At 39.6% G+C, this 24465-nt stretch overlaps 1 long non-coding RNA gene across 1 annotated transcript; it reads right to left on the bottom strand.

The window, feature by feature from the left end:
- Positions 1-249: 249 nt before the first annotated feature.
- Positions 250-23852, bottom strand: LOC117979959 (uncharacterized). The gene is made up of 5 exons (XR_010111959.1): positions 20000-23852; positions 17980-18132; positions 14583-14674; positions 5765-5852; positions 250-3999 (listed from the first exon to the last, which is right to left on the bottom strand). It is a non-coding gene; the product is annotated as an uncharacterized LOC117979959 (long non-coding RNA).
- Positions 23853-24465: the final 613 nt, after the last annotated feature.

Below are 24465 nucleotides of genomic sequence, written 5' to 3'. Positions count from 1 at the left end.
GGTGCTGGGAAAACTGGCTAGCCATATGTAGAAAGCTGAAACTGGATCCCTTCCTTACACCTTATACAAAAATTAATTCAAGATGGATTAAAGACTTACATGTCAGACCTAAAACCATAAAAACCCTAAAAGAAAACCTACACAATACCATTCAGGACATAGGCATGGGCAAGGACTTCATGTCTAAAACACCAAAAGCAATGGCAACAAAAGCCAAAATTGACAAATGGGATCTAATTAAACTAAAGAGCTTCTGCACAGCAAAAGAAACCACCATCAGAGTGAACAGGCAACCTACAGAATGGGAGAAAATTTTTGCAATCTACTCATCTGACAAAGGGCTAATATCCAGAATCTACAATGAACTCAAACAAATTTACAAGAAAAAAACAAACAACCCCATCAAAAAGTGGGCAAAGGATATAAACAGACACTTCTCAAAAGAAGACATTTATGCAGCCAAAAAACATGTGAGAAAATGCTCATCATCACTGGCCATCAGAGAAATGCAAATCAGAACCACAATGAGATACTATCTCACACCAGTTAGAATGGCAGTCATTAAAAAGTCAGGAAACAACAGGTGCTGGAGAGGATGTGGAGAAATAGGAACACTTTTACACTGTTGGTGGGACTGTAAACTAGTTCAACCATTTTGGAAGTCGGTGTGGCAATTCCTCAGGGATCTAGAACTAGAAATATCATTTGACCCAGCCATCCCATTACTGCATATATACCCAAAGGATTATAAATCATGCTGCTATAAAGACACATGCACACGTATGTTTATTGCGGCACTATTCACAATAGCAAAGACTTGGAACCAACCCAAACATCCATCAATGATAGACTGGATTAAGAAAATGTGGCACATATACACCATGGAATACTATGCAGCCATAAAAAATGATGAGTTCATGTCCTTTCTAGGGACATGGATGAAGCTGGAAACCATCATTCTCAGCAAACTATCGCAAGGACAAAAAACCAAACACCGCATGTTCTCACTCATAGATGGGAATTGAACAATGAGAACACATGGACACAGGAAGGGGAACATCACACTCTGGGGACTGTTGTGGGTTGGGGGGAGGGGGGAGGGATAGCATTAGGAGATATACCTCATGCTAAATGACGAGTTAATGGGTGCAGCACACCAACATGGCACATGTATACATATGTAACAAACCTGCACGTTGTGCATGTGTACCCTAAAACTTAAAGTATAATAATTAAAAAAAAAAAAAGAACCACTTTGGCTGTTGTATGGAGAATAGACTGCTGAGCCGCAAAGACAAAGAAAGACCAAGCTGGGCATGGTGGCTCACGCCTGTAATCCCAGCACTTTGGGAGGCCGAGGCGGGTGGATCACCTGAGATCAGGAATTCAAGACTAGCCTGGCCAACATGGTGAAACCCCGTCTTAACTAAACATACAAAAAAAAGATTAGCTGGGCATGGTGGCGGATGACTGTAATCCTGGCTACTTCAGGAGGCTGAGGCAAGAGACTCACTTGAACCTGGGAGGCAGAGGTTGCAGTGGGCTAAGATCACACCATTGCATTCCAGCCTGGGTGACAAGAGCAAAACTCTGTCTCAGAAAAAAAAAAGAAAGAAAGAAAGAAAAGAAAGATAGAAAGACCAACTGGGAGGCTTTTGAAACAATACAGTAGAGAAAGCAGGGTGATCACAATGGAGACAGTGAGAGATAGAGTCTAGATATATTTTTATGGTAAAAACAACAGGATTTGTGCAAAGGTCGAATGTGGGTTATAAAAAGGAGGGAGGATGACTTTAAGGATTTGGCCTGAACAACAGGAATTGTGCAGCAGCCATTCACTTAGATGAGGTGGACTGCAGGGAGGCCAACAGGGTTTGGGGTGGTTAGAAAGACTAATAATTCGATTTTAGACATGTTAATTTTGAGATGCCTTTTTGACATCCAAAAGGCCATGGGGGTCGTTTCATATAAGAGCCTGAAATTCACAGGAAGAGGTCTGGGCTGGGTATAAATTTGAGAACATCTGCTTTTGTATAATATTTAGAGCTGGGTTGAGATTAAATGGTATTAGCAAGATACTAAGCATAGATAGGGAAAAGAAGGATTTCAAAGACTGGAACCTGAGCCTTAAATCAAGAATATAAGGAAGAATCAGCAAAAAACACTAGAAAGAGTTTCCAGTGAAGGAGAAGAAAAACCAGGAGACTACCATTACCTGAGAGTAAAGTGAAAAAGTATCAGAAAGCGTGGGGTGATCAACCATGTCAAATGCTGCGGGTCGGTCATGTCAGATGGATGAATTGACACTCAGATTTTGCAAAAAGAACATCATTAACAACCTTGACAAGAACAGGGTAGTGGTGGTGGTGGCAAAAGCCCTCATGAAGTCAAAGAAAGAATATGGGAAAGAATTCAAGAAACAATATGAGGAAAGGAACTGGAGACAGCCAGTATAGACAACCCTTTTGAGGAGTTTTGCCGTTAAAAAAAAAAAAAAACACACACAGAAAAATAAAGAGGGAAAAGGGGAATGTGAAGTCAAAAAGTATCATTTTTCTGGATTTTTTTAATGGAGACATTTTTAAGACATTTACAGACATGGACTATATTAGTAATTCTGTATATGCAAATATACAAAGAGCCAAGGAGGGATATAGATGTATTTTGTCCTTAATTTATCTATTCATGAACGTGGTTAGAAACTGTACAATAAAAGAAAAAAAAGGAAACCAAGCCTTACAAAGAGACTGATGCCTTATCCCCCGACATGCAGCTAAGAAGCAGATCTTACTTGGCTTCAGACTTCGAGCACAAATGAACCCAAATGGATTCAACTTTACTGAACTATGTATCGTTTATTTTGTTACTGAAATAAGAGTATCAGGCAACTGGAAATCAATGAATTGATTTAAATATTATGCAAAAGATGGAGCTATTACTATGGGCACATTTTTATGATTTAAAAATCACATTTCAGCATTTTCCCTATGTCAGGGGCTATGACAGGGCAGCATTGATTAACACATTCAGACCCAATCATCAAGAAAAAGACTTGGAACTGCAAATTTCTCTTGTAAAAGATGCCTTCTTAGGTCCATACCAAGTTCAAAGTTATTAAATAATGACAGTTGGGTTTGGGAGTTTTTTTGGTGTGTGATTTGTTTTTAACTTTTTATTATGAAAAATTTCAAATCTATGCAAAAGTAGAATAGAATATGACCTTACCCCCATATATATATAGGACCCAGCTTCAACAATTACCAACTCATAACTAAGCTTATTTCATCTCTCTCCCCACCCACTTCTGTCTCCCTAAGCACCAGACTATTTTGAAACAAATCACAGACATTGCATAATTTCATCTATAATTATTTCAGTGTGCATGTCTAAAAAAGGAGGACTCTTTTTAAAAATCACATTATCATTTTCACACATAAAAATTAGAATAGTCCATTAGTTCCATCAAATATTCTTCAGGGTTCACATTTTCTTATTTATGTTCTATAAATATGTTTTTACATGTACTGTAGTTTTGTTTGAATCAGAATACTAACAAGTCCTATGCACAAACACGTCATTTCTGAAAGAGACAAGTGGATAAATTTAAAAGAGTTTTGGTTTTACAAGCAAATTACCAGAAGCACTTTAGTGTTACAATATATAGTATAAAACCAATTTTGATTGAAATGGGAACAGTGCATTTTAAAATATAATTTAATAGGTTTAAATGAATGTTCCAAATACTAAAGCACACTACACTTTCTCAAACAAAAATAAAAAGGGAGATGATTTGGGGCTGCCAATTACAAATACATTCACAACTGACATGAATGTTTTCAGTTGAAAATATAAAATCTTCTTAAAATATATATTTCTTCTGTTGGTTGACTTGGCTTTGTCTTGTAAACTATGGTTCATCTGTTCTTCCAGTTGCACTAGTACCGCCAGGCTAAACATTCTTCAGCTCAGTCCAATCCTAAGCAATTACTCCCTTACCACCTGAAAAAAAAAAAGAACCAAACCAAAAAAAAAAAAAAAATCAATTACATGCTTGTTAGAAATTTTTGCATACATAAATTATAACTCTGATTCTGGGTGCTAGGAAAACTTTGGCTGAAGCAAACAAGGAACACCTAAAAGTTAAGCAAATAGCTACCTTAAACCAATTTACTGCTTTTTACCATCAGCATCACAGAGTGTCAGAACTAAAAAGAGGCTTTGCACTCCAAACCCCTCCTAACAGAGGTGAGCCAACAGAGGCTGAACAACTTGCCTGGCATCATGCAGCAAGAAGGGAGGTTCCCGAACCCAGACTATCCTACGACCAGACTAGATGCTTTCCCCTGATGTTATGTCATACCCAAATTGCTAGATTACATCTGATTCAAAGCTACTGCTTTTCTGTTAAAGCCTCCTGTCCTTCTGGTGGAGCAAGATTTGGGAGAACGGCAGTCATCCCTCCATATACATGGGGGATTGTTTCTAGGACCCCTGCATATACCAAAATCCTAGCACACTCAAGTCGCAAAATGGGCCCAGCGGAATTTGCGGAAAAATCAGCCCTCCATGTGTGCAGGTTTCACATCCAGCAATTACTGTATCTTGAGTCTGCACTTGGTTGAAAAAAATCTTTGTATAAGTGAACCCGCACAATTTAAACCTGTGTTATTCAAAGGTCAACTGTGCTTTTACATTTCATTTCTCTTTATTTCACTTTCTACAGTTGCTTCAGAAAATGTTGTCAACTATTTTAAATGGCTTGTTCTTCTTTCACTATTTAATGTGTTTAATAGACTTTATTCACTATATACCCCTACTGATTAAGTTGGCTCTTACAATTTTTATACAATCCTTTTGGCCAAGACAGAATGAGACTTTAGTGCAGTTTTCAAAATTTAGTAAGCATTTGTTCTCACCAGATTATATTAATCTTTATCTTTTCAAACAGTCAGCTTTCATATTTATAGTATGCATGAAAGTACACCATAATACTTACCAATTTTCACTTCACAGCAAAGGTAGATTATGAATAAACTATGAAGTTTGCAAAAATGCAGTATATTGAAAAGGAGCACCACATAATTTGTTATAATAGCTCCCCCTAGTGAGCATTCTCACTATTGTTTTCTGAACACCTTTTAGGGTTATTAATTCCAATACTTGGTTTTGTTACCTAGAAATTTTCTATCATGGCTGTAAACAAAAGTTATGTCACCAAATGGTCATTTCAGCCCCAGATATACTCACAAAAATTAACCCTATCAGCAGAATGGTTTTCAACTAGAAAAGAATGGTGTTGTTTTTCATTTAACGTAAAATGGGAAAAATGAAAAAGAACATAGAATTCAGCAAATACAATTGATAATAATAACTGTGATTCATTAAGCAGTTAATATGTGCCATATATTCTGCTAAGCACTTATATGGGTTGTTTAATGTGATCCTTGTATTACTTTAGGATATTAATACCATTACTAATTTCATGTTACAGATAAAGAAACTAAGTCTGGCCTAAGGACATACAGCTAGCAAGTGACAGAGCTGAAATTTGAATCCAGGTTGTCTGACTCCAGAGTTCACACTCCAAGCCACTATTCTATTCTGTTGACGAAGCCACAAAATTACTTAGGTCCCAAATCTGTTTTTTTATAATAGCAAATCTGTTTGCCAGATTATTGCATTATTTATCCACTCTGCTTATATCACAGAAAGGCCCAAAGTCTTCCTGCCCTGGTGTTGCAATTCCTCTTTTCTGCATACTCACCTCTGTCTGTAGCTGCCACCCAGTTCAGAAGTAGTGGTAACCAATTCCAGAGTTGAGGCAAGAGGGATACAAGATGCACCTAAAACAGCTTAAGTCAGAAAGTGAGAAAGTACTCAAAAAAAAAAAAAAAAAAAAAAAGAAGCAAGTCACAAAGACACAGGTGCCCAGATTGAAGAGACTTCTCCTGGCCAAACCTATGACAATTTGAGCACTAGCATGATTAATTATAAATCATTGAAAAATTAAGAACTCATAAGTTCATACTAACATTAGATAGATAGGTGAGAGAGAGAGAGAGACATAAGAAGAAGGGAGGGCTCTTGTTGACAGGGAGGGCTCTTCCTGAGGGCAGACTGGTAAATGTGGAGGGAATGCAGGGATTTAAAAATAATCATTTTGCAATCATCATAGTGAGATTGGATAAGGCAAGAAACATTAATAGATTCCAAATCTAGAGAGAAATTCTGATGAGGAATCAGATATTTGCATGATCTTAAGATATCTTCCCACCTACCACTTCTTAGTTGGAAGGGGGAAAAATAAAATAGTAATTATACAGTGGAGAAATAAGACAACCCTTTGATCTGGTGGCCTCATGTAACATCACTAACAAGAAACAGATGGGCATCACGTGTCTGCAGATGTGAAGCCTTGAGATGAGCATGTCACACATGTACTGTTCTTATCAAGAATGTGTAATCTGACTGCAACCACAAGAAAACAGCAGAAAAACCCAAGTGATGAATATTCTGCTTAGTTAAAGGGGGAAGTATAATCTTTAAAACTGTCAAAATCATAAGACAAAGAAAAGCTATGGAGATAATCCAGATTAAAGGAGCTAAACAAACGTGACAACTAAATGCATTATTTGTTTCCAGGCTTAATTACACACTGGAGGGGTAAAAATGCTAGAAAGAGCTGTTAGGTCAACTGACAAAACTGAAATATGAACAGTAGATTATACAAAACTACTGCATCATTGTAAATTCACTGAACTTGATCACTGTGCTGGGGTTAAGTAAGATAATATATCTATTCCTATAAAATATACACTGAAGGCCAGGAGTGGTGGCTCACCCCTGTAATCCCAGCACTTCATGAGGCCAAGGTGGGAGGATCACTTGAGGCCAGGAGTTTAAGATCAGCTTGGGCAAAGCTGAGGCTGGAGTATCACATAAGCCCAGGAGTTTGAGGCTGCAGTGAGCTATGGTCATACCACTGCACTCCAGGCTGGGCAACAGAGCAAGACCTTGTCTGAAAAAATATAAAATAAAATAAAATAGAAAATATACACTGAAGTATCTAGGGGGAAATCATCAGGTAATTTACTATCAATGGTTCAGAAAAAGATGTGTGTGTGTGTGTGTGTGTGTGTGTGTTTGTGTGTGTGTATGGTTTAAGGCTATGGAGTTTCAATTTTGCAAGATGCAAAGAGTTCTGTGGATAGACAATGGTGGCACAACAATATGAATGTACTTCATACTACTGAACAGTACCCTTAAAAGTAGTTCAGATGGTAACCGTATTTTACCACAATTTAAGAGAGAGAGAGAGAGAGCATGCAAATGATAAAATTCATGGGGCATACTGCTAATAGATGAATTTGGGTAAAGAACATTTGAGTGTTTTCTGTACTATTTTTATTTTTTCAATTTTTATGCAAGTTTAAAATTGTTTCCAAATAAAGTTTTCTATGTAAATAAAGTAGAAATTCCTCCCATGGCAGAGCAGCTCCACCTGCCTCCTGGTACAGCCTCCTAGGTGAGTGGCAGGAGAGGGGCCTGGAAGCAGCCACCTGCTCTCAACCCTCTCACTCCGCATGACCTGTTCATTCGCCTTTTCCTTCAAATGCCTCTAGGGTTAGATGACCAAACTGATCCTCACCAGATTTATCCCCACAGACTACATTCTTTTAATGAATTGACTGGCTCCCTGGGGCAGGATAAACTCAGGAAATGAGGGTGAGGTAAAGGGCACTGGACCAGGAGGCAGAGTCTGCATGTCTCATCCTGATTCTGCAGATTAGCTGTGTGGCTTGGGCAACTCATTACCTCTGGAGGTGAACACTCTGATCTAGAATTTTTCTTTTTGTTGTTGTTGTTTTATTGTTGTTGTTGTGATCATGCCACTGCACTCTAGTCTGGGTGCAGAGTGAGTCTGGGTGTAGGATGCAGAGAGACCCTGTCTCACTCTGCCACCCAGACTAGAGTGCAGTGGCATGATCACAGCTCACTGCAGCCTTGACCTTCTGGACTCAACTGATCCTCCCACCTCAGCCTCCCAAGTAGCTGGGACTACAGCTGCATGCAACAAAACTCAGCTAATTTATTTTTTATAGAGACAGGGTCTCCCTGTGTTGCCCAGCCTGGTCTCGAACTCTTGGGCTCAAGTGATCCTCCCGCTTTGGCCTCCTGAAGTGCTGGGATTACAGACGAGAGCCACTGCACTGGGCCTCAGAAATTTTTAAAGGTCCCTTGCAGCATTATAATTTTATATCTTACATTCACCACTCCTGAGAACAGAGTCACCAATTAAGCACTAGGTAATATGACTCTAATGATATGGCTAAAAATATTGAAACATTCCACATGTTAATTTTTCCTCCTGCTACTTAGCTTTTGGCAATATGTTGTTACGTTGCGTTCTAGGAATACTAGAGGTAAGGGTTTGTGTGTGTAGAGAAAGACAGAAAGAAGAGGAAGGAGGAAGAGAAAGAAGGGAAAACAGAATGGTATTCTATCGGAATGAACAACACTTACAACTGATAACATTTTAAAATCTACAGCATCGACTCACAACTTAAAGTAAAGCCTTTCATTTTCTAAATTGCTTTGCAGTTTTAAAGTAATTTCATACCTGTTTTATCATTTTATCTTCCAAAGAACTCTGAGACAGTCAGGACAGACAACATTTCTATTTTAAAGATAAGAAAACTGATTTGGAGAAGGCAAATGACCGCCAGCTAATTTGTGGTGGTTCACCAATTACAATCCCAGCTTTTTGACCCTGTACTGATGCTCTTCCCAATTTAAAAACCTATAAAATGTCTTTTCAACATCATACTGAATGGGCAAGAGCTGGAAGCATTCCTCTTGAAAACCAGCACAAAACAAAGATGTCCTCTCTCACCACCCCTATTCAACATAGCATTGGAAGTCCTAGCTGGAGCATCAGGCAAGAGAATGAAATAAAAGGCACCCAAATAGAAAAAGAGGAAGTCAAACTATCCCTGTTTGCAGATGACATGATTCTATATCTAGAAAACCCCATAGTCTTGGCCAAATAGCTCCTTAAGCTGATAAACAACTTCAGCAAAGTTTCAGGATACAAAATCAAAATACAAAAATCACTAGCATTCCTATATACCAACAACAGCCAAGCTGAGAGCCAAATCAGAAAGGCAATCCCATTCACAATTGCCACAAAAAGAATAAAATACCTAGGAATACAGCTAACCAGGGAAGTGAAAGATTGCTACAACGAGAATCACAAAACACTGCTCAAAGAAATCAGAGAAGACACAAACAAATGGAAAAAATCCTATGCTCATGGATAGGAAGAATCAATACTATTAAAATGGCCAAACTGCTCAAAGTAATTTATAGATTCAATGCTATTCCTATTCAACTACAAATGACATTTTTCACAGAACTAGAAAGAACTATTTTAAAGTTCATATGGATTCAAAAAAGAACCTGAGTAGCCAGCGCAATCCTAAGCAAAGAGAGCAAAGCTGGAGGCATCATGTTACCTGATTTCAAACTATATTACAGGGCTACAGTAACCAAAACAGCATGGTACTGGTACAGAAATAGACACAAAGACCCATGAAACAAAATAGTGTCCAGAAATAAGGCCCACCTATGACCATCTGATTTTCAAAAAAGCTGACAAAAACAAGCAATGAGGAAAAGACTCCCTTTTAAATAAATGGTGCTGGGATAACTGGCTAGCCTTATGCAGAATATTGAAGTTGGGCCCCTTCTTTATGCCATATGTAAAAATCAACTCAAGATGGATTAAAGACTTAAATGTAAAACCTAAAACTATAAAAACCCTGGAAGATCCTGGAAGGGAATACCACTCTGGACACAGGAACGGGCAAAGATTTCACGACAAAGATGCCAAAAGCAATGACAACAAAAGCAAAAATTGGCAAATGAGATCTAATTAAACTAAAGAGCTTCTGCACAGCAAAACAAACTGTCAACAGAGTAAACAGACAACCTATAGAATGGAAGAAAATTTTTGCAAAATATGCATCTGACAAAGGTCTGATACCCAACATCTACAGGGAACTTAAACAAATTTACAAAAAGAGAAACAAGAAATCCCATTTAAAAGGGGGCAAGGGACGTGAACAGACACTTTTCGAAAGAAGACATACATTCAGCCCACAAACATACGAAAAACAGACCAGTATCACTGATCATTAGAGAAATGCAAATCAAAACCACAATGAGATACCATATCATTAGTCAGAATGGCTATTAATTAAAAGCCAAGGCTGGGCACAGTGGCTCATGCCTGTAATCCCATCACTTTGGGAGGCCAAGGCAGGTGGATCACCAGGTTAGGAGTTCAAGACTAGGCTGGCCAAGATGGTGAAACCCTGTCTCTACTAAAAAAAAAAAGAAAAATAGCCAAAGATGGTGGTGGTGCCTGTAATCCCAGCTACTTGGGAGACTGAGGCAGGAGAATCGCTTGAACCTGGGAGGCGGGGGTTGCAGTGAGCCGAGATCGTGCCACTGCACTCCTGGCTGGGCGACAGAGTGAGACTCCGTCTCAAAAAAAAAAAAAAAAAAAAGTCAAAAAGTAACAGGTGCTGGTGAGGTTGCTTGTGGATAAAAGGAAACACTTATTCACTGTTGGTGGGAGTGTAAATTAGTTCAATCATTGTGAAAAGCAGTATGGTGATTCCTCAAAGAGCTAAAAGCAGAACTACCATTCAACCCAGCAATCCCATTACTGGGCATATATCCAGAGGACTATAAATCATTCTACCATAAAGATACATGCACATGTATGTTCATTGCAGCACTATTCACAATAACAAAGACATGAAATCAACCTAAATGCCCATCAATGGCAGACTGGATAAAGAAAATGTGGTCCATATACACTGTGGAATACTATGCAGCCATTAAAAAAAGATAAGATCATGTCTTTTGCAGGAAGATGAATGGAGCTAGAGTCCATTATCCTTAGCAAACTAATGCAGGAACAGAAAACCAAATACCGCATGTTCTCACTTATTAGTGGGAGCTAAATGATGAGCACTCATGAACATAAAGAAGGGAACAACAAACACTGGGATCTACCTGAGAGTGGAATGTGGAGGGTGGGAGGAGAGAGAGGAGAAGACAAAATAACTGTTGGGTACTAGGCTTAATACCTGGGTGATAAAATAATCTGTACAACAAACCCACATGACATGAGTTTACCTAAAGCTTCACATGTACCCCAAAACCTAAAATAAAAGTTAAAAAATAAAACGTCTTCTACAAAACAACAGGCTGCATGCTTCAAAAAGTCACAGTCATGAAAAGCAAAGAAAAGCTGAGAAACCCTTGTAAAGAAAACTAAAGAAGCACAAAAAGTAAATTGAGTATGTAATTGTAGCTTGGATTTTGGATTACAAAGAAACACATTGCTTTTGCAAAAGACATTTCTGGGACAATTGCCAAAATTTCAATTTGGACTGTATTAGATAGTATTGTATCCATATTCGATTTTCTGAATTTGATAATTGCAACATGGTTATATAAGAAATTGTCCTTGTTCTCAGGAGACAGACACTGAAGTAGTTAGGGATAAAATGTTATAATATCTGTAACCTTCTTTCAGTTGGTTGAGGGAAAAAAAGTGACAAGAAGAATAAAAAACAAGCTCAGCGCAGTGGCTCACACTTGTAATCGCAGCCCTTTGGAAGGATGAGATGAGAAGATCCCTTGAGCCCAGGAGTTTGAGGCCAGCCTGCACAACATAGTGAGACCAACTACCTACAAAGAAGATTAAAATTTTAAAAATTAGAAAAATATTAGCCAGGTGTGATTACACACACCTGTAGTCCTAGTTACTCAGGAATCTGAGGTGGGAGGATTGCTTAAGCCCAGAAGGTCAAGGGTGCAGTGAGCTATGAGTGTTCAAACGCACTCTAGCCTGGGCAACACAGTGAGACCCAGTTTCTAAAAACAAACAAACAAAAGGGTGAAAAACATTATGTGTATTAATATACTAGAACTATATATGATATAAAGAGAGAAAGAGATGTGGCAAATGTGGAAAAATCTCGGTGAAAGGTATTACATGTTAATTGTTATATTCTTGTAATTTTTCTGAGGTCTGGAAGTTTTTCAAGATTAGAAGTTTAGGCTCTGTGTGATGGCTCATGCCTGTAATCCCAGCACTCTGGGAGTCCGAGGTGGGCAGATTGCTTGAGCTCAGGAGTTCGAGACCAGCCTGAGCAAAATGGTGAAATCCCATCTCTACCAAAAATACAAAAAAATTTATTCAGGCATGGTGGCATGTGCCTGTGGCTCTAGCTACTCAGGAAGCTTAGGTGGGAGACTCTCTTGAGCCTGGGAGGTGGAGGTTGCAGTGAGCCAAGATTGCACCACTGCACTCCAGATAGGGTGACAGGGTGAGACCTCTTCTTGAAAAAACAGTTTAATAAAATAAATAATTAAGAAAACATCTGAAATGAAAACTCCCTAAGGAGTGTCATATTGTGCTTTCTAATATTTTTATTACTATAATAATAGTATGTCATGTTGCTGTTTGCATGATTTTTATGACTACAATATACTATCATCTCATATGTCATTACTGAGAAATAGGATAATTCACAGAAGTGAATTTTCTAAAACACAAACAAAAAAGATAGGTAGACCCTTCAACACTGAAATAAATTTTCAGACCAACTTTATGAATATATTAAACATATTTCTGATATTTCAAACAAAATGCAAGGAACATAATCTATTTTTGAAGATCCTAGGTATTTTAAGGGTCAAATTCTCTAAACAACTTATGTGATCATAATTGTTTACCTTGAGGTTACTGAGATGTTTGTGGCTTTTTATCTAATCTACAGGACCCTCCTACCATTGAGTCCTCCTGTAAGAGATACACAGCCATTCAGATTGTTGCCACTATCAATTCAAGGTCACTGCTGGGCTACTGACTATCCTAAGACTGCATTTACTCCCTAATTCTTCTTTCACTTTTACACTCTCCTATCAAACCACCGAAATCTGGCTTCTGCCTCAACCAATCCACCAAAATAGCTTTTGCCACAGTCACCTATAACCTCTCTGTTGATAAATCCAATGTATACTTTTCAGTAATATATATTACTTGATTTCTCAGAAACATTTAATAGATAACCATCCTATTGTTTCTGAAACCATCTCTTCCCCATCTTTCAAAGGTCTAAATTTTACTGATATTTCTATTTCAACTATTATTCCTTCTTCATCTCCTTGGAGAAAATGGTCTTTTTCCCCTATGTTTTGGTTCTGTACTTAAAAAAAAAAAACTATAATATTAAAAAAAACTGTTTAGCTATTATTACAAATTCTCGTGGACAGAGATGGGGAGAAGAGAAATAAAAAACTTGAGTTAGGCACAGGCTAGAAGAAACTATCACAAACATTTTGTCTAAAAAATAGTGTATTTTCACCCTCACATTTCAGACTGGAAGGAAATATAAGGACATGTACAGGACCAACTGTGACCAACTTTTTCATCTCTTGTTCCTAGTACCTACTAGTGCGCTCCAAAGACTGGTGCCTTGATTTGAAGCAAAGGTTGGAGGAAGCCTATTTTGGCAGGATTATATCCATACTACATAGCATCTGGGGGAATTGAGATATATCTATATCTATATGTATCTATATATATGATGATATACTGATATGGGGTATATATACATACCATATCCCTTTTCAGTTCTAATTGGGCAAAAGGAACTGGCAGGAAGTAGGACAGGAAATGCTTTAGTGGGAAGTTTTCAGACACTACCATCCCCATGTTTCTTCCCTGCCCTGGCTACTTTCATCCAATACTCATGGATGGTGATGGGAAGAATACCTGGCTGGGAATACAAGTTCTCCTGCCCGAGGCTTAGCAGTCATGATGGGAGTAGAGATTCCAGCATCCAAAAAGGAAAACTGTCATTATTTAACAAGGATTTATTCAACGATCATTGCTGTGTGAGAAGCTGGTGATTTCCCGACAGCATCTATTCTCCAGGAGTTCAGGGTTCAGTTGAGAGGTAAAGACCTAAAGAGATGCAGTAATGTAATATATCATGTTAGGTATGTCCATGGGGCAGCGATGGGACAAGGCCCTGTTCTCTGCAGTTGTTCAGTTAGGCTACACGGAGGTAAAGCCTCTGTATTGAGATGAAAATCGAAGGATAAATGACAAATTCACTGTCAGGCCTCTGAGCCCAAGCTAAGCTATCATATCCCCAGTGACCCGCACGTATACATCCAGATGGCCTGAAGCAACTGAAGATCCACAAAAGAAGTGAAAATAGCCTTAACTGATGACATTCCACCATTGCGATTTATTTCTGCCCCACCCTAACTGATCAATGTACTTTGTAATCCCCCACCCTTAAGAAGGTTCTTTGTAATTCTCCCCACCCTTGAGAATGTACTTTGTGAGATCCACCCCCTGCCTGCAAAACATTGCTCCTAACTCCACCGCCTATCCCAAAATGATAATGATAATCTACCACCCTTTGCTGACTCCTTTTTCGGACACAGCCTGCCTGCACCCAGGTGAAATAAACAGCCATGTTGCTCACACAAAGCCTGTTTGGTGGACTCTCTTCACACGGATGCATGAAACATTCACCAAGTAGGAACTGAGGAGAATGATTAACTCCACCGTCTGCACCTGAGACATAAGAAGCAAAAAATAAAATAAATAAACATGTAACTGTGTTTATATATACCATCAGGTGTTACTTACCAACAGGGATACATTGTGAGAAATGCATCATTAGTTGATTTTGTCCTTATGCAAACATCACACACTGCATAAACCTAGATGGTAAGCCTGCCTACCACACACCTAGGCTCCATGGCATAGACTATCACTTCTGGCTACAAACCTGTATAGCATGTGACTGTACTGAATACATGAAGGAACTGCAATACAATGGTAAGTATTTACGCATTTAAACATAGAAAAGGTACCATAAAAGTATAGTATAAAAGATAAAAAAATAGTACATCTATACAGGACACTTACCATGAATGGAACTTGTGGGACTGCAAGTTGCTCTGGGTGAGCTAGTGGGTAAGTGGTGAGTGAGTGTGAAGACCTAGGACATTATTGTACACTACTATAGGTTTTATAAGCACCGTAGGCTTAGGCTACAAAAATTTATTTTAAAAATCTTTCTGCTTCAATAAAAAATTAACCTTAGCTTATGTAACTTTTTTACTTTATAAACTTTTTTTTAATACTTCAAGTTCTAGCGTACATGTGCACAACGTGCAGGTTTGTTACTTATGTATACACGTGCCAAGTTGGTGTGCTGCACCCATTAACTCGTCATTTACATTAGGTATATCTCCTAATGCTATCCCTCCCCCCTCCCCCCACCCCACAACAGGCCCCAGTGTGTGGTGTTCCCCATCCTGTGTCCAAGTGTTCTCATTGTTCAATTCCCACCTATGAGTGAGAATGTGCGGCCTTTGGTTTTCTGTCCTTGCGAAAGTTTGCTCAAAATGATGGTATCCAGGTTCATCCATGTCCCTACAAAGGACATGAACTCATCCTTTTTTATGGCTGCATAGTATTCCATGGTGTATATGTGCCACATTTTCTTAATCCAGTCTATCATTGATGGACATTTGGGTTGGTTCCAAGTCTTTGCTATTGTGAATAGTGCTGCAATAAACATACGTGTGCATGTGTCTTTACAGCAGCATAATTTATAATCCTTTGGGTATATATCCAGTAATGGAATGGGTGGGTCAAATGGTATTTCTAGTTCTAGATCCCTGAGGAATTGCCACACTGTCTTCCACAATGGTTGAACTAGTTTACAGTCCCACCAATAGTGTAAAAGTGTTCCTATTTCTCCACATCCTCTCCAGCACCTGTTGTTTCCTGACTTTTTAATGATCGCCATTCTAACTGGTGTGAGATGGTATCTCATCGTGGTTTTGATTTGCATTTTTCTGATGGCTGGTGATGATGAGCATTTTTTCATGTGTCTTTCGGCTGCATAAATGTCTTCTTTTGAGAAGTGTCTGTTCATATCCTTTGCCCACTTTTTGATGGGGTTGATTTTTTCTTGTAAATTTGTTTAAGTTCTTTGTAGATTCTGGATATTAGCCCTTTGTCAGATGAGTAGATTGCAAAAATTTTCTCCCATTCTGTAGGTTGCCTGTTCACCCTGATGGTAGTTTCTTTTACTGTGCAGAAGCTCTTTAGTTTAATTAGATCCCGTTGGTCAATTTTGGCTTTTGTTGCCGTTGCTTTTGGTGTTTTAGACATGAAGTCCTTGCCCATGCCTATGTCCTGAATGGTAATGCCTAGGCTTTCTTCTAGGGTTTTTATGGTTTTAGGTCTGACATGTAAGTCTTTAATCCATCTTGAATTAACTTTTGTATAAGGTGTAAAGAAGGGATCTAGTTTCAGCTTTCTACGTATGGCTAGCCAGTTTTCCCAGCACCATTTATTAAATAGGGAATCTTTTCCCTATTTCTTGTTTTTGTCAGGTTTGTCAAAGATCAGATGGTTGTAGATGTGTGGTATTATTTCTGAGGGCTCTGTTCTGTTCCATTGGTCTAAACTATTCCAACCAATAGAAAAAGAGGGAATCCTCCCTAACTCATTTTATGAGGCCATCATCATCCTGATACCAAAGCCTGGCACAGACACAACAAAAAAGAATTTTAGACCAATATCCCTGATGAACATCAATGCAAAAATCCTCAATAAGATACTGGTAAACCAAATCCAGCAGCACATCAAAAAGCTTATCCACCACGATCAAGTGGGCTTCATCCCTGGGATGCAAGGCTGGTTCAACATATGCAAATCAATAAATGTAATCCAGCATATAAACAGAACCAAAGACAAAAACTACATGATTATCTCAATGGATGCAGAAAAGGCCTTCGACAAAATTCAACAGCCCTTCATGCTAAAAACTCTCAATAAGTTAGGTATTGATGGGACATATGTAAAAATAATAAGAGCTATTTATGACAAACCCACAGCCAATATCATACTGAATGGGTAAAACTGGAAGCATTCCCTTTGAAAACTGGCACAAGACAGGGATGCCCTCTCTCACCACTCCTATTCAACATAGTGTTGGAAGTTCTGGCCAGGGCAATCAGGCAGGAGAAAGAAATAAAGGGTATTCAGATAGGAAAAGAGGAAGTCAAATTGTCCCTCTTTGCAATGACATGATTGTACATTTAGAAAACCCCATCGTCTCAGCCCAAAATCTCCTGAAGCTGATAAGCAACTTCAGCAAAGTCTCAGGATACAAAATCAATGTGCAAAAATCACAAGCATTCCTATACACCAATAACAGACTAACAGAGAGCCAAATCATGAGTGAACTCCCATTCACAATTGCTTCTAAGACAATAAAATACCTAGGAGTCCAACTTACAAGGGATGTGAAGGACCTCTTCAGGGAGAATTATAAACCACTGCTCAACAAAATAAAAGAGGATACAAACAAATGGAAGAATATTCCATGCTCATGAATAGGAAGAATCAATATCGTGAAAATGGCCATACTGCCCAAGGTAATTAATAGATTCAATGCCATCCCCATCAAGCTACCAATGACTTTCTTCACAGAATTGGAAAAAACTACTTTAAAGTTCATATGGAACGAAAAAAGAGCCTGCATTGCCAAGTCAATCCTAAGCCAAAACAACAAAGCTGGAGGCATCATGCTACCTGACTTCAAACTATACTACAAGGCTACAGTAACCAAAACAGCATGGTACTGGTACCAAAACAGAGATACAAACTTTTTATTTTTTTAACTTTTTGACTCTTCTGTAATAGCACTTAGCTTATAACACAAACACATTTTACAGCTGTACAAAAATATTTTCTTTCTTTATATCACTACTCTATAAGCTTTTTGTTATTCAAAGATTTTTTTTAACTTTTTTCAACATTTTTGTTAAAAACTGACACACAAACACAGAAATTACCTAGGCCTACACAGCATCAGGATCATCAACATCACTGTCTTCCATTTCCATATCTTGTCCCACTGGAAGGATTTCAGGGATAATAACATGCATGGAGCTGTCATCTTCTAGGATAACAATGCCTTTGTTTGGAATACTTCCTGAAAGACCTGCCTGAATATGTTTTACAGTTAACATTTTTTTATAAGTATAAAAAGCACACTCTGAAATAACAATAAGAAGTATAGTAAATACATAAGCCAGTAACACTCATTTATTATCCTTATCAAGTATTATGTACTGTACATAATTGTATATGCTAGACTTTCATATGACTGGAAGCTCAGTCGGTTTATCTGCATCAGCATCATTACAAACATGAGTAATGCATTGCACTACGACATTAGGAAGGCTACTATATCACTAGATGACAGGAATTTTCCAGCTCCAGTATAATCTTATGGGACTACCATCATTCATGCAGTTGGTCGTTGACCAAAATGGTGTTTTTTTTTTTTTTTTCAGATGCAGTCTCGCTCTGTTGCCCAGGCTGGAGTACAGTAGCGTAATCTCGGCTCACTGCAAGCTCCACCTCCTGGGTTCATGCCATTCTTCTGCCTCAGCCTCTGGAGTAGCTGGGACTACAGGCACCCGCCACCATGCCCGGCAACTTTTTTTTTGTATTTTTAGTACAGACGGGGTTTCACCATGTTAGCCAGGATGGTCTCGATCTCCTGACCTCGTGATCCGCCTGCCTCAGCTTCCCAAAGTGCTGGGATCAAAGGCGCGTGAGCCACCGCGCCTGGCCCAAAATGTTGTTCTGTGGTGCATGATTTTATGTATTAACGTATATATAGTATATATATGTGTGTGCATATATACATGTGCGTGTATGTGTGTGTATGTGTATGTGTGTGTGAGAGAGAGAGAGAGCTTGCCACATGGGAAGTTGGTAGCAGACCTGAAGAGTATGCCCAGCAAGGAAAAAGCTGATTCTGTGTTAGCCATGTGAAGCAACAGGGCATTATTCTTCTCAAGGGCTCCTTTGGAGTGTGTGGGAGTGTGCCAAGAAGTCAAGAAGTCATGGATAAAGTGGCACATCTTCAAGGACATTAATGCATTTTGATATTCAAAAATAGATATGTAATAACAGAGGCTGGGCATAGTGACTCACATCTGTAATCCTAGCACTTTGGGAGGCTGAGGCAGGCAGATCACCTGAGGTCAGAAATTTGAGACCAGCCTGGCCATCATGACAAAACCTTGCCTCCACTAAAAAATACAAAAGAGGTGGCACATGCCTGTAGTCCCAGCTACTGGGGAGGCTGAAGCATGAGAATCACTTGAACCTGGGAAGCAGAGGTTGCAGTGAGCCGAAATTGCACCACTGCACTCCAGCCTGGGCAACAGAGCAAGACTCTGCCTTAAAGAAATAAATAAATAGGCCAGGTGCGGTGGCTCAAACCTGTAATCCCAGCACTGTGGGAGGCCGAGGCAGGTGGATCACTTGAGGTCAGGAGTTCGAGACCAGCCTGGCCAACACAGTGAAACACCGTCTCTACTAAAAATAAAAAAATTAGCCAGGCATGGTGGCGGGCAATCCCAGCTACTCGGGAGGCTGAGGTATGAGAATCGCTTGAACTTGGGAGGTGGAGGTTGCAGTGAGCCAAGATCGTGCCACTGCACTCCAGCCTGGGAGAAAGAGAGAGACTCTGTCATAAATACATACATACATACGTACATACATACATACATGTAATAGAATGGCAAATGCATGTGAAGTTTTTAAGAAAAACCACAGAGCTTAAACAATTCTCAGTATTTTAAGTATTTCACTTTGTCTCCTACCATCCCTGGGAGTTTGCATCTCTTTTCCTTTGCCCTTGCAGGCAAGTCCCTAATCATTTGCAAAGAGAAAGGAAGAACTGCAATTAGGTGAGCATTATTGGTACTTTGGTAATTTGCATTTGCCTTTTTTTTTTCACATTTTAGATCAACACAACATTTTATTTATTTTTTTTTTCAGTGGAAAATAACTTACATTGAGACCCCACGAGCTGCACAATGTGTTCCTGGCATTAAGCTCCTTCTTCTTTTGCAGTTCGATCTTTCTTGAGTGGTTCCATGAATGCTTTCTTCTCTTCTACGGTCTGGAAGCAGCCATGGCCAAACTTGGAGGTGGTGTCTATGAACTTAAGGTCAATCTTCTCCAGAACCCGCCATTTGGTCTGCACCAGCGAAGACTTCTAGAGGGTGAGCACTTGCTTCTTGGTTCCCACCACTCAGCCTTTCAGCTGTGACCTCTTTATTCATGGCATATAGTTTATCATATACCAAGACCTTTTATATTATATAGATTCTGTCTCTGGCCTATTTATTCCATTGAAATTTGGGTTATAATTGCAGGAGACTTAAGACTAATTGAGTAAGCACTGCTAGATGGACGAACAGAAACAACTCTGGTTTGCAGCTCCCAGCAAGATCAATGCAGAAGGCAGGTGATTTCTGCATTTCCAACCGAGGTACCTGGCTCATCTCTTTGGGACTGGTTAGATAGTGGGTGCAGCCTACGGAGGGTGAGCTGAAGCAGGGTGGGGTGTCGCCTCACCCAGGAAGCACAAGGAGTGAGGGAACTCCCTCCCCTAGCCAAGGGAAGCTGTGAGGGACTGTTCCATGAGGAATGGTGCATTCCGGCCCAGACACTATGCTTTTCCCACGGTCTTCACAACCCACAGACCAGGAGATTCCCTCGGGTGCCTATGCCACCAGGGCCCTGGGTTTCAAGCACAAAACTGGGTGGCCATTTGGGCAGACACCAAGCTAGCTGCAGGAGGTTTTTTTCATACCCCAAAGGCACCTGGAGCACCAGCAAGAGAGAACCGTTCATTCCCCTGGAAACGGGGCTGAAGCCAGGGAGCCAAGTGGTCTAATTCAGCAGATCCCACCCCCATGGAGCCCAGCAAGCTAAGATCCACTGGCTTGAAATTCTCCCTGCCAGCACAGCAGTCTGAAGTAGACCTGGGACGCTAGAGTTTGGTGAAGGGAGGGGCGGCTGCCATCACTGAGGCTTGAGTAGGCAGATTTCCCCTCACAGTGTAAACAAAGCCTCCAAGAGGTTCAAAATGGGAGGAGCCTACCACAGCTCAGCAAAGCCACTGTGGCCAGACTGCCTCTTCAGATTCCTCCTCACTGGGCAGGGCATCTCTGAAAGAAAGGCAGCAGACCCAGTCAGAGGCTCCTAGATAAAACTGCCATCTCCCTGGGACAGAGCATCTGGGGGAAGGGGTGGCTGTGGGCACAACCTCAGTAGACTTAAACGTTGCTGCCTGGCCAGCTCTGAAGAGAGCAGGGGATCTTCCAGCACAGCGCTCGAGCTCTGCTAAGGGACAGACTGCCTCCTCAAGTGGATCCCTGACTTCCATGCCTCCTGACTGGGAGACACCTCCTAGCAGGAGTCAACAGGTATCTCATACAGGAGAGCTCCAGCTGGCATCTGGCAGGTGCCCCTCTGGGACGAAGCTTCCAGAGGAAGGAACAGGCAGCAATATTTGCTGTTCTGCAGCCTCCACTGTTGATACCCAGGCATACAGGGTCTGGACTAGACCTCCAGCAAACTCCAGCAGACATGCAGCAGAGGGGCCTTTTAGAAGAAAAACTAACAAACAGAAAGGAATAGTAAGAACATCAACAAAAAAGAAGTCCACACAGAAACCTCATCTGAAGGTGACCAACATCAAAGACCAAAGGAAGTAAAATCCATGAACATGAGGAAAAACCAGCACCAAAAGGCTGAAAATTCCAAAAACCAGAACGCCTCTTCTCCTTCAAAGGATCACAACTCCTCACCAGTGAGGGTACAAAACTGGATGGAGAATGAGTTTGATGAATTTACGGAAGTAGGCTTCAGAAGGTGGGTAATAACAAACTTCTCCAAGCTAAAGGAGCATGTTCTAACCCAATGCAAGGAAGCTAAGAACCTTGGAAAAAGGTTAGAGGAATTGCTAACTAGAATAACCAGTTTAGAGAAGAACAAAAATGACCTGATGGAGCTGAAACACGCAGCATGAGAACTTCGTGAAGCATACACAAGTATCAATAGCCAAATCCATCAAGTGGAAGAAAGGATATCAAATATGGAAGATCAACTTAATGAAATAAAGCATGAAGACAAGATTAGAGAAAAAAGAATGAAAAGGAACAAACAAAGACTCCAAGAAATATGGGACTATGTGAAAAGACCAAATGTACAATTGACTGGTGTACCTGAAAGTGACGGGGAGAATGGAACCAAGTTGGAAAACACTCTGCAGGATATTATCCAGGAGACCTTCCCCAACCTAGCAAGACAGGCCAACATTCAAATTCAGGAAATACAGAGAACACCACAAAGATACTCCTCGAGAAGAGCAACCCCAAGCCACATAATTGTCAGATTCACCAAGGTTGAAATAAAGGAAAAAATGTTAAGGGCAGCCAGAGAGAAAGGTCGGGTTACCCACAAAGGGAAGCCCATCAGACTAACAGCGATCTCTCTGCAGAAACCCTACAAGCCAGAAGAGAGTGGGGGCCAATATTCAACATTCTTAAAGAAATAATTTTCAACCCATAATTTCACATCCAGCCAAACTAAGCTTCATAAGCAAAGGAGAAATAAAATTACTTACAAGAGGGATTATTTATAGATACCTCTCAAAGCTTGCACCAATACATTATTACATTATAAATCCGAAAAAAAGAGCAGAATTTCCCAAAAAATGTTAGACCACAGGAGTTTTAGTACACAAACTCCAGAGCCATATGGCCTCCTTTGTTTAAATTCTGCCTCTAGTAACTGTGGCATCTTGGACAAGTCACTTAATCGTTCTGTGCCTTAGTTTCTGCATCTGAAAAGTTGCAATAGTGAAAGCACCTACTTTATTGGGTAGTTGTGAAGCTTCAATGGGTTAGCATGAGTGAAGTATTTGCAGCAGTACCTGCCTCATAGTAAACACCACAAAGTTCGCTATTGTTAGAGCATTAGTTTTGTGTTGCTGTTATTCCTTATTCCAGTTGTCATTATTTAAGAGGACTATACATTAACATCTCAGTGATCTAGAACAAATGGAGCAATGTGAGAAACTGTGCTGTATCTTGATCAGTAGTTACCCAACCTAGTGAGTCTGAAAACAACAGATTGCTATCCCTCCCACCTGAGAGTCTGATGCAATTGGTCTGTGACAGAGACCAGGAATTCAAGACCTGTATTTCAAAACTCTAGGAAACTTTTTCACCTCAGCATGTGAGAACTTTAGAGGTTTAATGAAAGACGAGAGGCTAGAATCCCACAATGGCTAGTGGACTTAATCCATGGCACCACCAATTGAACAGTCTGTTAAACTACTCATTTATTGTAGTGGTTTAAGGCAGTTGCAAGGAAACATGAGTGAGGCCTTCCAAAAGGGTTAGTAGTATCTCATGGTCCAGAGCAGTGTGGGGAAGGGCAAAAAAATGGATAAGAGGTATGGGAAGAGACAATAAAATAATTTGCACCGAAGATAAATGCATTTCACTGTTTTCTAGATATTGTCAGTGTCCCTGCCACACATGTTATACCATTTTGCAATCCTAATAGCAACAAGCAATAGTGACTGTTTCTCCAAAGTCTCCCCCACAGAATGAACTATTGCACCTTTGGCTTTCTGCCTATCAGGGTGAAATATTGTATGTTAGTATAATTTTAATTTGCATGCCCTTAATTTGCATATTCTCTTTATATGTTTAGGTCTATTTGTATTTATTTTTTTGTAAACTATATGGCTTTGAATTCTCTTTGTCACAAGTGTAAGCTGTTCCATAACAGCTTATGCTATTATGGGCTACGTTCATAAACCACTCAAAGAGCTACAGAAAATAGAATGAAGTATAGTCATTTTCATGATCACTTGCCCTTCTTATTGCTAAAGGAACCAACAGAGCACCAAAGAGACCTTATAGCTGTTCCTCAACTGGAGTAGACCAGGCTATTCCCTAGTTTACCCTGGTAGCAACAGCCAGCTTTCTTCCTCAGACAAACCAAAATATCATAAGTCTCTTGTTTGGAGAAATGGGAGACTTGGTCCATATGTTTAAAGGGTCTACATCATTTGTCATTTTCTTAATCTTGGAAGGAAACATAGATTGACTTCAAAATGTTATATTTTTTCATGTAACAAATAGAAATGTCATGATGAATCAAATGAATCAAAAGATCAATTTCACACAATTGTGGTATTTTGTAAACTGAATATGGGTACTTAACATATTGTGAAAATTAAATTGCTTGTGGTACTTAAGCATTGAATTAATTAAAACTCCTCTAATTCAAAAATGTCATCTATCTGCTAAGCATAATATATTTATATAACGTCTGAAAAAAATAGCCCTTATTTTTAATTATGTTTTGTTATTGTGTTAATTACACTGGCCAACAAAATTAGAACTTAGTTATTACACTTGATGGAAAAGCTTATGTCATCCATAACTACAATT

This window comes from Pan paniscus, chromosome 3 (assembly GCF_029289425.2).
Source record: "Pan paniscus chromosome 3, NHGRI_mPanPan1-v2.0_pri, whole genome shotgun sequence".
Classification (NCBI taxonomy): Eukaryota; Metazoa; Chordata; class Mammalia; order Primates; family Hominidae; genus Pan; species Pan paniscus.
Note: the sequence above shows the minus strand (reverse complement) of the source record. Positions and strands in the feature narration are given on the sequence as shown.